The sequence below is a fragment of the Benincasa hispida genome, chromosome 9, assembly GCF_009727055.1.
Source record: "Benincasa hispida cultivar B227 chromosome 9, ASM972705v1, whole genome shotgun sequence".
Lineage (NCBI taxonomy): Eukaryota > Viridiplantae > Streptophyta > Magnoliopsida > Cucurbitales > Cucurbitaceae > Benincasa > Benincasa hispida.
In genome coordinates, this window is record NC_052357.1 from 39,921,439 (window position 1) to 39,933,524 (window position 12,086).

Genomic DNA, 12,086 nt, shown 5'->3' on the forward strand with positions numbered 1-12,086 from the left:
CTCTTAACCAATTTCTATTAGCCACACAAGCAGTCCATTCAGCTGCTGATTGTATTGGGTTAAAGTGCTAGGGTGGCTTTGTTACTGACATGTTCATCTATAGGCTTCTCCTTAACATCCCCCCTCAAACGAGACGTGAGTGCAACAACGTCGAGTTTGTCCTAAAGAGTAAAGAATTGTGAGTGTGTGAGAGTCTTGATAACGGGTAGAAATGCATGTTATCATAGTGCTAAGTTCTTAAACAATGTTGGATTTCGTTAATAAAATTTGTTAATTTGCGTCCATTAAGCATAAATTTCATAATATTGCAGTTGCATGCGTTCATCAATTTCATAGCATCCATTGCTTCCTTCCACTGTGGTGTTTCGAGGGCATCACTAACACGAGTTGGTTCTATAGTTGACCAGTCCCTTGAGGATTAAGTGAGCAATACTTTAGGTTTGGATATTCTAGCTTTCCCACGAGTTATCTTAGAACCATTCTGAGGTTTTTAATTATTGTTGACAACAGGTCCTCTGGTATTGGCTAATTAACAGTAGCATTGTGGTTGAAACCGACAAATGTCTTTGGTACAGCTTCATGTTGTAGGCGTTTCTCAAACAGGAGCAATTCAGATTGCATATCAAGCCAAGACACCTTTTCTCTGCTTTGAATCATAGCCACCATAGCATTGTACTCCTTATCCGGACCTAAGAGAACCCGTGACACCAAAGTTCTTGTGGAAATCGGACTACCAGCTTGCTCGAGTTTATCATTTTCTTCATAACTCTTAAATATTCTTCCATTTGCATATTACCTTTGCGAGTAGATTGGAATACTTGCCTGAGATAATCTTCTTCAGCATGGGATTAGATACCAAAAAGTTGTTGAACGTTGTCCCACAGGTCCTTCGCGCACGAACACCCCATTACTTGGACGGCAACTTCAGGGGTCATTGAGTTGTACAACCAGCCGAGCAAGAGTTGGTAGACAATCATCCAAGCTTCATACTGAGGGTTTACCTCTGGAAACACAGTGGAGCTCGAAGCTCCGACACTCCCACTTGAGCCACCTTCAGAAAAGGATGCTCCAACAGTAGCTTCACGTCACGGCTAGACTCTCCTCACATAGACGTCTGAAGATACATCGAGGGATAAGTCTTCTGACCGGTCAGATGACCTTCAAGTCTATAGCTCCTCAGAATCGATAGTGCGAGATTCTTCCATAGTAGAAAATTGTTTCGATCTGATTTTATCGAAGTGATCTCGTTCAGAAGTTGATTCAGAGGAGGGTTACTAAACACCAAGCTGCTAGGGTTAACGATTGGGATGCCATTAATATTAGCGTTGGTCATAATAGCTCTAAATCCAAGTTAAGGCAGAAGGCGAAGGGTCGGGGAGAGACAAAATGAAGAAGACCTTTGGTATTCCTTGTGTATTAATTACCCTTTTGATATTTTCAATACAGTAAAACATTCAATTTATACAGCCCACACCCAAGGACATTTTGGCAAGAATAAATAAGAAGTAATAAAGAAAATATGTGTACAAGTGTCAGCCAAGGAGAGGTGGTCCTCATACCACCAAAATATTCTCTTAACCAATTTTTGTTAACCACACAAGCAGTCCATTCAACTGCTGATTGTATTGGGTTGAGGTGCCAGGGTGGCTTTGTTGCTGACATGTTCATATATAGGCTTCTCCTTAACAACTATTGGGTCAGGCTAAGCATTTATGTCCAATAAATGCAATACGAACTGTAACATTATACTAGTTGGACCTGAAGATTTCTCTTACATGGGCTCACTCTTTTACCTTTCCCCTAGACGTCCGTCACTTTCACACACATCATTCTAGTAGTAAGGTCACTTACCTTGGAATTTAGGCCCATGCTCAATCCTCCTATTAATATATCTTGTAAAAGAAAAAAAAGAACTAAATAATACTCATACATATTACATGCTTCAAACATATATATAAAATGCTCATATAAGTCTTATAACCAACATAACTATCCTTAAATTTCATCACCAGGCACGAGGGCGATTCTAGCAGTAAGATTACTTACCTCAAAATTTAAATTAAAAAAAAAAAAAAAAAACCCAAGCAAGCTTATCTTCTCCTTGTCAAGCAAGACCTAAAATAATAAATACAAAATTAAATATGAAAAAAGTATGAAATCAAAATCTCAATCTAAATAATTCCAAATACTTCCAAATGCTCACCCAACAAGCGGTTTACCCGAAACCACTTCGAAACTTCAAAATCAAACCAACTCCACTATCAATCCACCAAAATCATCCTTTTAACTTCGCTGGACAGTAGCATAAAGCTTCCAAACTCGAATCTAGAAATCCAAACATAATGGCTTTATCTCAAATTAACTTGCAATTTAATAGTAGTCAGGATTTTGCAAGGAAACCCATAAAGCACCAAGTACTTACTCAAAATACCAGTTCTAACGTGAAATCGGTGGTTGCTTCAACAGATCAGGCGAAGACCTCTTGCGATGGAGACCAATGACACGGAACGGTGGCAGAGCACCGGTGTGGACCAGAAGCTAGCAGCGGGGCGCGTTGCAGACGGTTAGGATGAATGACGCGGATGACTGGGCTTCTCACCGAACGATCGGAAATGGAGAGGCATGGAAAAACTACTAGTCGGCATTTGAGGTTAAGGATCGAAGCAGGTGAAACGTGCGACATGGAAAAGAAGACTGGCGGCTGGGCGCGACTTGGATACAAGTTATTTTCCAGTTTAGCTGTACAAATTTAAATACCATCCTTATGAATAAACACTTTATTCAATTTAAAAGAAATGGTGTAATTGCATTTTAACAGACACTTTAAAGAAATAAGGTTTCTTTTTAGTTCAAGAACAACAAAGACATCTTTTAATACAAGAAACCTATTATGTAAAGTTAATTGGATGTCTCCCACTTCCACAGCTAAGACGACGTGCTCGGTGCCTACTCGCAACATCATCTCACCAGCCTCCAACTGTCGCCAGGATCTAATCCCCTGAAAAGAAGAACAAACATGATTAGTGGTGCCTGAATCAATTATCTAGGCAAAATCACCATTCTCCACTAAACAAGTTTCTAACACAAGTAAACCACATTTACCTTTGTCTGCCTTGTCCTTAGCCTTGGCTTCCTTCCTTTCCTTCAGATAGCGAGGACAATTCCTCTTTCAGTGTCCGTCTTGGTTGCAGTGGAAACATTTTCCTTTTTCAAGCGGCGGTGGACGCTTCTTCTGGGTGACAAGTGGCAGGTTAGACGATGTTTTCCCTTTCCCTTTACCACCCTTCTTCTTCTTCCCCTTTCCAGAGTTAGAAGTTGAAGGTGCAGACTTTGTCCTTAAGGTCGAACCTTGATTGAACCTTTTAGAAGACTAGACAACATTTGCCTCACCTCTTTTTTTCTCCTTACTTTTCAGCAAGGATTGGTAAGTCTGCAACTCGTTGAGAAGAGTAGTAAAGGTATAGTCCACTTTGTTAAGAATCGTATTGCTAACAAAGTGGAGAAAGCTCTCCGATAATGAATGTAGGAAATGCTAACCTGACTGCCCTCATCGATTTTAGACCCATTCATCTCAGTCATGTTAAATTGGACCATCATATTCAGCACGTGTTCACGAACAGAGGTGTCTTCCTCCATTTTGGAACTAAAGATGTGTTTCAAAGCCTCATGCTTGAGCTGTTCAGATGGCTGTCCGAACATTCCCCGCAGGGACTCCATGATCTCATGTGCTGAGACCATGGGCTCATGGTTCTTGGCTAACACATCACTAAGACTAGCCAAGATATAGACTCGGGCCTTCTCGATTTCCCGTGTCCAACGCTCGTACGCCATCCGAACATTTCGAGTACCGTTTTGAGGTGGAATAGGAAGACAGTCCTCCATAAGGACAAACTTCATATCCTCGATGATGAGTATTGTCGTGAGCATATGTTTCCAACTCGAATAGTTTTGCCAATTTAGATTTTCAGCGCTAAGTAAATTGATAGTGGTTATAGCCATTTAAAATTGTTGCTGAAAAACAAATAAACTTTTATAAGACTTTGTAAAACCATATTTTTAACCAATTAGTTTTAACAAAACATTTTCCAAGTACCCTTAAGTGATAAGACTTCTATTTTGCAATGATGCCCCAACGAGGCAGAACAAACGTCACTGGTGGGGTGATCAGATGTCCCTTCACTTGGATGAGATATTCTTAGACATTAGGCAGTACCAACTCATGAAACTGACCTAACAACCACCATTTGTTCGGTCCAGAACTATTAACCCTTAGCAATTCCGTGTAAGTGTAACCTCTCGTTTCGGCCCCAGAGTCCCGCCCTAATGCACCCACCGTAGAAAAAAAGCAGATTAGGACAAGAGACTAAGTAACCTTATCCTCTTACAGGAGATCAAATAAAGAAACGCGCAAAACAGCCATCCTAAAGGGGGACACTCCTAGAGTACCTCGAGACGATGCGCAGAAACTTTATTTAATCCAACGAGAGAGACCGTAGGATATGTTGTCGCACCTCCCGCTCCCACTTACTATGAACATGTAGGAATGTATCAGCAATAGCGGAAGCACAAGAACCATCTAAGCACTCAAATTCACTAATGTTGGAAAAATATAAAGCATGCTCTTGTAGAAAAACAAATGAGTTTCAAGACATACCTCCTGTAGAACTTCTTCAAAGCTTCTTCTCCAGCTGCCATCTTCTCCAAATCTTGTTGCAGTTCACCTCAAAATCTTCCCCACTATTCTCTTGATACTCTAGATTGAGTTGTGGGACTCAAAACAAGCTTGAATCAAGGGATGAAGGAGAAAAGCTCACTGCAGCAACCTTGTTGAAGAACCTTTTTTCAAACCGAATTCTCTAAAATTCTCTATAGATTGCATGCCCGATTTTCACTCCAATCTCTTCATTATATTGAAAATCAACATGCAAAGGAGAGACTTGCATGAGTTACAGCTCATGCTTAGAGAAGACAAGGCAAGGTTGAATGCATTATGTGTGAGGTACTTGAAAGATGGATAATGGAAAAACCAATTTTTCCATTTGTGTATTTTGTTTTTTTTCCTCTTCAATTTTATCTCAAAAATCAAAATTTGATTTTATAAAATCTATTTCAATTTTAACAATGAAAATTTTAATTAATTTCGTAAATTAATTATTAAATAAAACTTTATTAATTTAATATCAAATATTAAATTAATTTTAACACATATCCATCTTTTTAAATATGATTTAAATATATAAATTCTCCTATTTCGTTTAATTCTCAAATTAAACATGTAACTATATCTCATATAATTACTAATTCACTTAATTCTAATTTGAACCTTTCAAATTAACTTATCACGCTCTTCTAGAGCTAGTCCGTTACGAGCTAGTAGGGGATCTCGCGGACCTACAGATCTGTCTCTTATACACATCTAGATGTGTATAAGAGACAGCCAACGATCCGAGATTAATTGGATAAACTCATTAGACAAAATTAATCTCCATTCGCTAACTAATGGGTCACTCCACTAAAGCCCATAGTCACACTCCCCTCACTGTAGATATATTATGTCCACATGATTTAATAATAATCAGCAAATCGACCCTTTACAGGTTGTTTGTAATAACGGTTGGGTCAAATATCTGTTTTTACCCTCGAGATTACGCCTTATTCCTCAAGTCCCTACTGATCCTCCAATGAACAACTGGTTTGTGATCCAATCGCTAAACCAAACTCTCTCAGCCTAGTGAGAGGGTGGGGCCCCTTGTTCAAGACCTGGATTCAATATTTGAGAGAACAACCTTTCTCCTATCCTTAAATCGGGTAGGTGTGAACTCTGTCTTACACCTTATGTCCCCAGCTATCTATCCGGTCTTACCCCTTAAATGGGAGTCTTATTGAGTCGGCGCTGTTAAGCCAACCCTCACCTATGCAAATCTAAGGCCAATCCCGAATAAACAAGAGTTCATAGTTAACTCAGAATTAAGATTGAGTTACCTAGGTCATCTAGGTGAAATAGTCAGTCTTATACAGTAAACAGCGTTATAAAGTAAGAGTGGCTTATTTCTTGGTCCTGATCTTATGCAAACTCATTGCATATGACGCCCCCACTCCTCATGACATAACATGTGCGAATTAGGATCACATCGTATGTAGCACTTTACAACTCTTTGTAACAACTACAGAGTAGGCCGCATCCAATGGTGTTATCAGAATAAGGTACCCAACCTTATTCATGTACCATAGATCATTACTCCTATGTCTCCACATAAAGTTCAAGTACTCATACAATAGTCATGGGTCTTAGTTTATTAGATTTAGACTTTCATACAATTTATGAAATCAATAACAAATTTATTGATTATAGAAAATGTTTATCATTCTACAAACTGCGAGTTTTAGGACAAAAAACCCAACAATATATACAAATATATATAATGTTGAGTTTACATGGAGAGAATAAAATGTACTACTGTACTCTTTGCACTGTAGATATATTTCTGTGTCCATGAATATAACCAATTATTAGTAAGTCAACCCTTCACGAATTGCTCATAACTACAGTTGGGTCAAATTACCATTTTACTCTTGTGATTACCTCTTACTTCTTAACACCCACTGATCTTCTAATGAACAAATTTTTTATGGTCCTATCATAGACAAAACTCTTTCGAGCCAATGAGAAGGAGGAGCCCTTTGTTCGAGATCCGAATGTTGGAGTTGATGCCCTAAAGTCTCATGTCCTGTAGTTTGTAAACAGATTGTACGAACGCTTGTGTTGTATAATATATGATATTTGCTTCACGTCTTGTATTTTGCTTAGTTTCTTGTTTTATTTGCTTTACCACAAACCAATAACATAAAATCCCTGATTATCTGTATGTGACTCAAGCATGTATGTGGTGACATACAAGTGGATCATGTCTTGAGTGATAACCAAAATGGTCTGTAGTATATTGGATATAAGACGAAAACTTTATCCTGGTAACGCTACGGATGCGGCTCGCTTTGTGCAATGGTCATAAGTGTTGTGATTTGTCACAATTGGTCTGATCCTAATCATTCGTGTTGGAGACATGCAGGTGAGGATGTCCTATACAAAGAGTTTGTATAAGACCTGACCACAAAGTGTTAACGTCTCGTTATATAACACCGTTCATGACAGAGACTTCACTTCACTAGGGTGACCAACATGACCTCAATCCTGAGTGAGTTGGGAACTCCTACCATTGAAGGCGATCCTTTGATTTATATGGGTGCGAGTGACCAGGTCGTGCGAGTGACCAGGTCGCCGATTCAAACCTACCATTTTGGGGATTTGTCTAATTTGGGAGCTGGGAACTCAGTTACACAAGATGGAATTCACCCCCTCAGAAGTAAGTAGATATATAGCTCCCTTAAGGGTTGATTTTAGGGCTTGAACAATGTGGCGCCACACACCTTCTCTTGGCCCGAGAGGTCACACATAGTTGGACTATGTTGTATCGTTCATTAGAGAAATCAATGGTACTTAAGGAGTGAGATGTAACTACAGAGGCAAAACGGTAATTTGACTCAGCTATACTTACGAGCATCTGTGAAGGGTCATCGTACTCATGATTAGTCAGCTATTTACGGACCGTTGGAGCTTCAAATGTTCAAATTGACAAGAGGAAGTTCGATTGTATATGATAGAATTTGACTAGTTAATTACATATGATATAATTGATTAAATGTATGAGATACATTATTTTGGAAAAAAATTAGATATAAATATGATTTATATCAAGAAGATGAGAGATTATTATAGTAGATATGTGATATCAAACTATAGGTTAAAAATATAATATGATTATATTTATTAATATTTTAATCAGTTAATTATATGATAATTAACCCAAAATCACGTTTGGACGTGCGTAAGTTGGAACTGCGTTGGTTATTGTAACCGATGAATTAAAATGAAATTTGTTTCATTTTGAATCGATGGTCCAGAAAAAGATTGAAGAGCGTGTTGGTCTAAAATCGTAATCGATCGCTTAATCTCGAGAGCCTATACGATAGTCGCTCTGCACCTAAACGATTGTCCACTTCGCGCCTAAACGATCGCAAAAACTAGTTCCTAAACGATCGGATAGCTTCCTTAAACGATCGTATACCTTTTCCTAAACAATCGTTCAGAAAAATCTACACGATCGTATACTTTCTCCTAAACTATAAGCATCTTACTAGCATCTTTTTCCCTCCCACTTGTTTATCACTTACACGATATGTTCTTCCTCCTTCCTCTACCAAACTCACCAAAGACCACACTTTGGGTTCTCACTCGAGAATACCTGTGGCTCTTTTCTGGTGGTGTCGTCCCCATTGCGTTCGTGAGTTTGCAATTGTTTGTGTTGCTACAGTCGACACATCTACTGGGCATTAGTTGATCGGGTAGAGGTTTCCGCTACATTGGGTTCCAAAGTTTGAAGACCGTCTTCAACTAGTATGGGAACTCTCTCCCTTGTTATTTTTTGTTCAAAGCATGTATATTGTATATTTCGATCACGGTGAAATTGGAGCAATCCGAACACGCTCATGAACTCGGTAAGAGATCCTTCCCCGATGTCAACACTATACTGAAGACAAAAATCTATGTTTTTAACTCCCTACTTGGACAAATCACCAAAATTGTAGTGAGGTGACTCACTCAGGATTGAAGTCGAATTACCTATAATCATCCTATGAAATGATAATCTCCCTTAGTCAACGTATTTAGCATCACTATGGTGTTTTGAGGGCATCACTAACACCCCCACGAATTATCATTGGATGTGTGGAAAGTGGAAAGGTTGGCAATGGTCAACTTGTTGTTCCTGGTGAGGTAGTGGCCGTATGGGAAGGTGACTGTGGTGAGGAAACATCGATGCAAGGTAGATGTGGCCAAAGGAGGATTGGGATGATGCTATGGAGGGGTTGGTTAAAGGCTGTGTGTAGGAGGCATGGGTGGTGACGGAGTGTTGGTAGAAGAGGTGTGACTTATGACCTATATGGGAGGAGAGGAGGGCGAGGGCACGACAGATGGACTTACAGAAGATAGTTTCCAATTGTCCACAAAACTAATTCACCCCATTGTCAAATTGAAGCATTTTCACCCATTGTATCAAATTGTCCTAAGGATAAATCGTATACCGACTGTGATCATCAACAAATATGACAGTATTTTTTTTCCTTTGGATAACTACTCACATATACTTTTTCATTTTTCATAAACTTCAATTGGAGAACATGTTAGATTTAATTCAAATTTAATATTATCATTAATGTGACTCATACCACCTTCTCACTGGTAAAAAAGATATATTTAATATTATAACCATTATTTTATACCATATCCGAAGTTTATTGTATAACCCTATAGTTAAAACATACAAGCCAAATATGACCAGGACTTTTTTATCAGAAAAATGAGAAGCAATTTTTTCTAATGTCAAACTAGGCCTTAGTTTTAACTTGGCCATCCTATTTCCCAAATTTCAGTAAGCTCGTTCAATGTTTCTCTTTACCATGAAACACACCACACCTTGGAGACCAAGTTTAATTTAAGACGGTCCGAACAAATTGAGTTACCCCAAGGTGGATTGGGCTCCAATTTTTTCTCAACAGTGGGAATTAATCTTACTATGGAAATTTCAAGACGAAAGATTTCAACATATTAGGTGACCTTTGAATGATTATATAAAATTATGTCTCTTTGGCATAAGGTAACCTACTCATGAAATAAGGAATTTGTGGAGTCTCAAAAACTTTTTTAAATGATACAACCATTTTTTGTGCATATTTATTCATAATTAAGAATGTTCAATTTAATTAAGTTAAAAGACTTTTTAAACTCAACTCAATATATAAAAAATAAATTAAAATATAAACCAACATAACCCAATATATAAAGAAGTCTAAGAATTAAATAAAATTAAAATCAATATATATATAAATAATTAAAAATATATATTTTAAAATTAACAATAAAATCAAATTAGTTTGAATTATATTAATTGAACACTCTACATCATCAAATTTTTTAAACACCCTAATTTGGATGCGTTTGGTTCAAGAAATAATTAGTTTACAAATCCTCGTGTATAAAAATTCATCCAGTAAGATAGCATCAAGCATTCATGCGTGATTAAAACTAGTATTGGACTATATACACCTACAAGTGAGAAAACCAATCTGTTATTGTATTTGGTCTCATTTTTTACCAGATATGAATTTGATTAATGAAAAAAATGAGTTTGAAATGCATTTTGAAGTGCTTAATTTAAAAATTAAATGAATTGAAAAATAACATTGATCATAGTCATTTTTTTCATTTCAATTGGGTGAAGTTATCCCAAAAAAGAGCTGGTCGAGGAAACCTATCAAAATTGAGGAAAACTGCTGAGTTTTGATGAAGTGAAGGAAAAAATTAGTAGAGCATCTCAGTTTGACTTGAGAAGAAAAGGGGTTGTTTAGTTAATTAGTTAAAAAGTTCATAATTGCTTGGGTAATGTTTATAGCTGGAATACATTATTTATTTAATTTGTTATGTAATTTACACAATCGCATACATTATTTATGTTCATCAAGTGTTTGGTGTATGTTCAATTCATTTTGATTTAGGATTACTAGAGAATTAGTAAGGAACATTTACAGTAATCCTACATCAAAATGCTAGATTTAGTTTTAGTAGGTTGTTACAATCGTTTGAAGTTTTTAGTAAGGAGTAAAATTACAACTATACTGATAGGACATTACAGGAAAAACAGTTCATTCTTGGTTGAAACATTAGCAGCCCCTAAATTTCACCAAAAGCTCCAATTTTGCATTAAAGAAAAAAAAGTTCAAGTGTCAATGTGAGTAAATAAATCTGAAAATTTAATTAAAAACAAAAAATAGTTAAGAAAATCATTCAAATCAATAAATAAACATTAAAAAGATGGATTCGAAAATCATCAACAAAAGTAAAATTTAAAGGAGGAATGATGAATTAAGGAACCATCAGAATCACCAATTTCGGCTAAGTCAAGTATGTATAATCTATTCAGAAGGTCGAGAATTCAAGGCCAACAAGAAATAATAATGATAATAATAATAATAATAAATAAATAAATAAATAAGAAGGAACCATCAGAGGCCAAAATTAATCCTCAGTAGCTAAAAGCTGTTCGGTCCGCATCATGGTTGCATCTTCCGAAGAAGACGCCCATCATTTGGTTCCTTAATTTCATCTCAAAATCAAAATCTCATTCCTCAGTTATTCAAATTAACAACAAACAAACAGACAAACAAAAAAGAAAATGAAGATGATCGAAAGATTTAAAGGCTCAGATCAATGGGTTTAGAGAAACTTATCAGCACAGATTGATGTGAACATCATCAGAGTGGTGCATGACAATCTCATAAGCTCATCACTGCCGTTATTAACCTAATTGAAAAATCAACAAATTAAAAAGAAATTTCTACAAGAAAAAGCACGGAGGATTCTGAATGGGAGAAGAAGAAGATGACTCGAAGCGGTGGAATTGAAGATGGCTATGGAGCCTGCGATAATATTTATAGGCAACCGAAACAGAAACCCTAATTGGTTTTCACCATTTTACTATTTTACCCCCATCGATGTTTTGAATTTACGATTGGACGCGTAATGAGGATAGTCGGTGTACTTTGCTAAAAAGCCTGGGTTTTCTTTTGGTTTGCTTTAGGCAAAAACTATTTTAAATATATAATATCTACATTCGATGAATATTATTTTGTATTTTCTAGTTATGATTAACACTATTTCAAAATTTTTATTTATTACTATATTTATTATTTTTATCATCTTATCATCATCAATTTTCTATTTTTTATTACAATATTTAATATTTCTTTCTCAAACTAAAATAGTTTATACTTCAAATACATATTATTATAACTCAAACTAAAATAGACTACATCCCAAATACAAATTATTATAACCCAACCATAATAACCAACTATTTGCCCCTAACACCCTTTAAGTTTTTTGTTTTGAATTTTTTTCTCTGACTACCCTCATTGTGGTTTTTTTATTGGCTAAATTATATAAAATACTCATACATTTTGTATTTTGTATAAAT

The 12,086-nt window shown here is 36.5% G+C and overlaps 1 non-coding gene across 1 annotated transcript; it reads right to left on the reverse strand.

Moving 5' to 3' along the window:
* Positions 1-11,308: 11,308 nt before the first annotated feature.
* Positions 11,309-11,405, reverse strand: LOC120087427. The gene has a single exon (XR_005484567.1). It is a non-coding gene; the product is annotated as a small nucleolar RNA Z221/R21b (small nucleolar RNA).
* Positions 11,406-12,086: the final 681 nt, after the last annotated feature.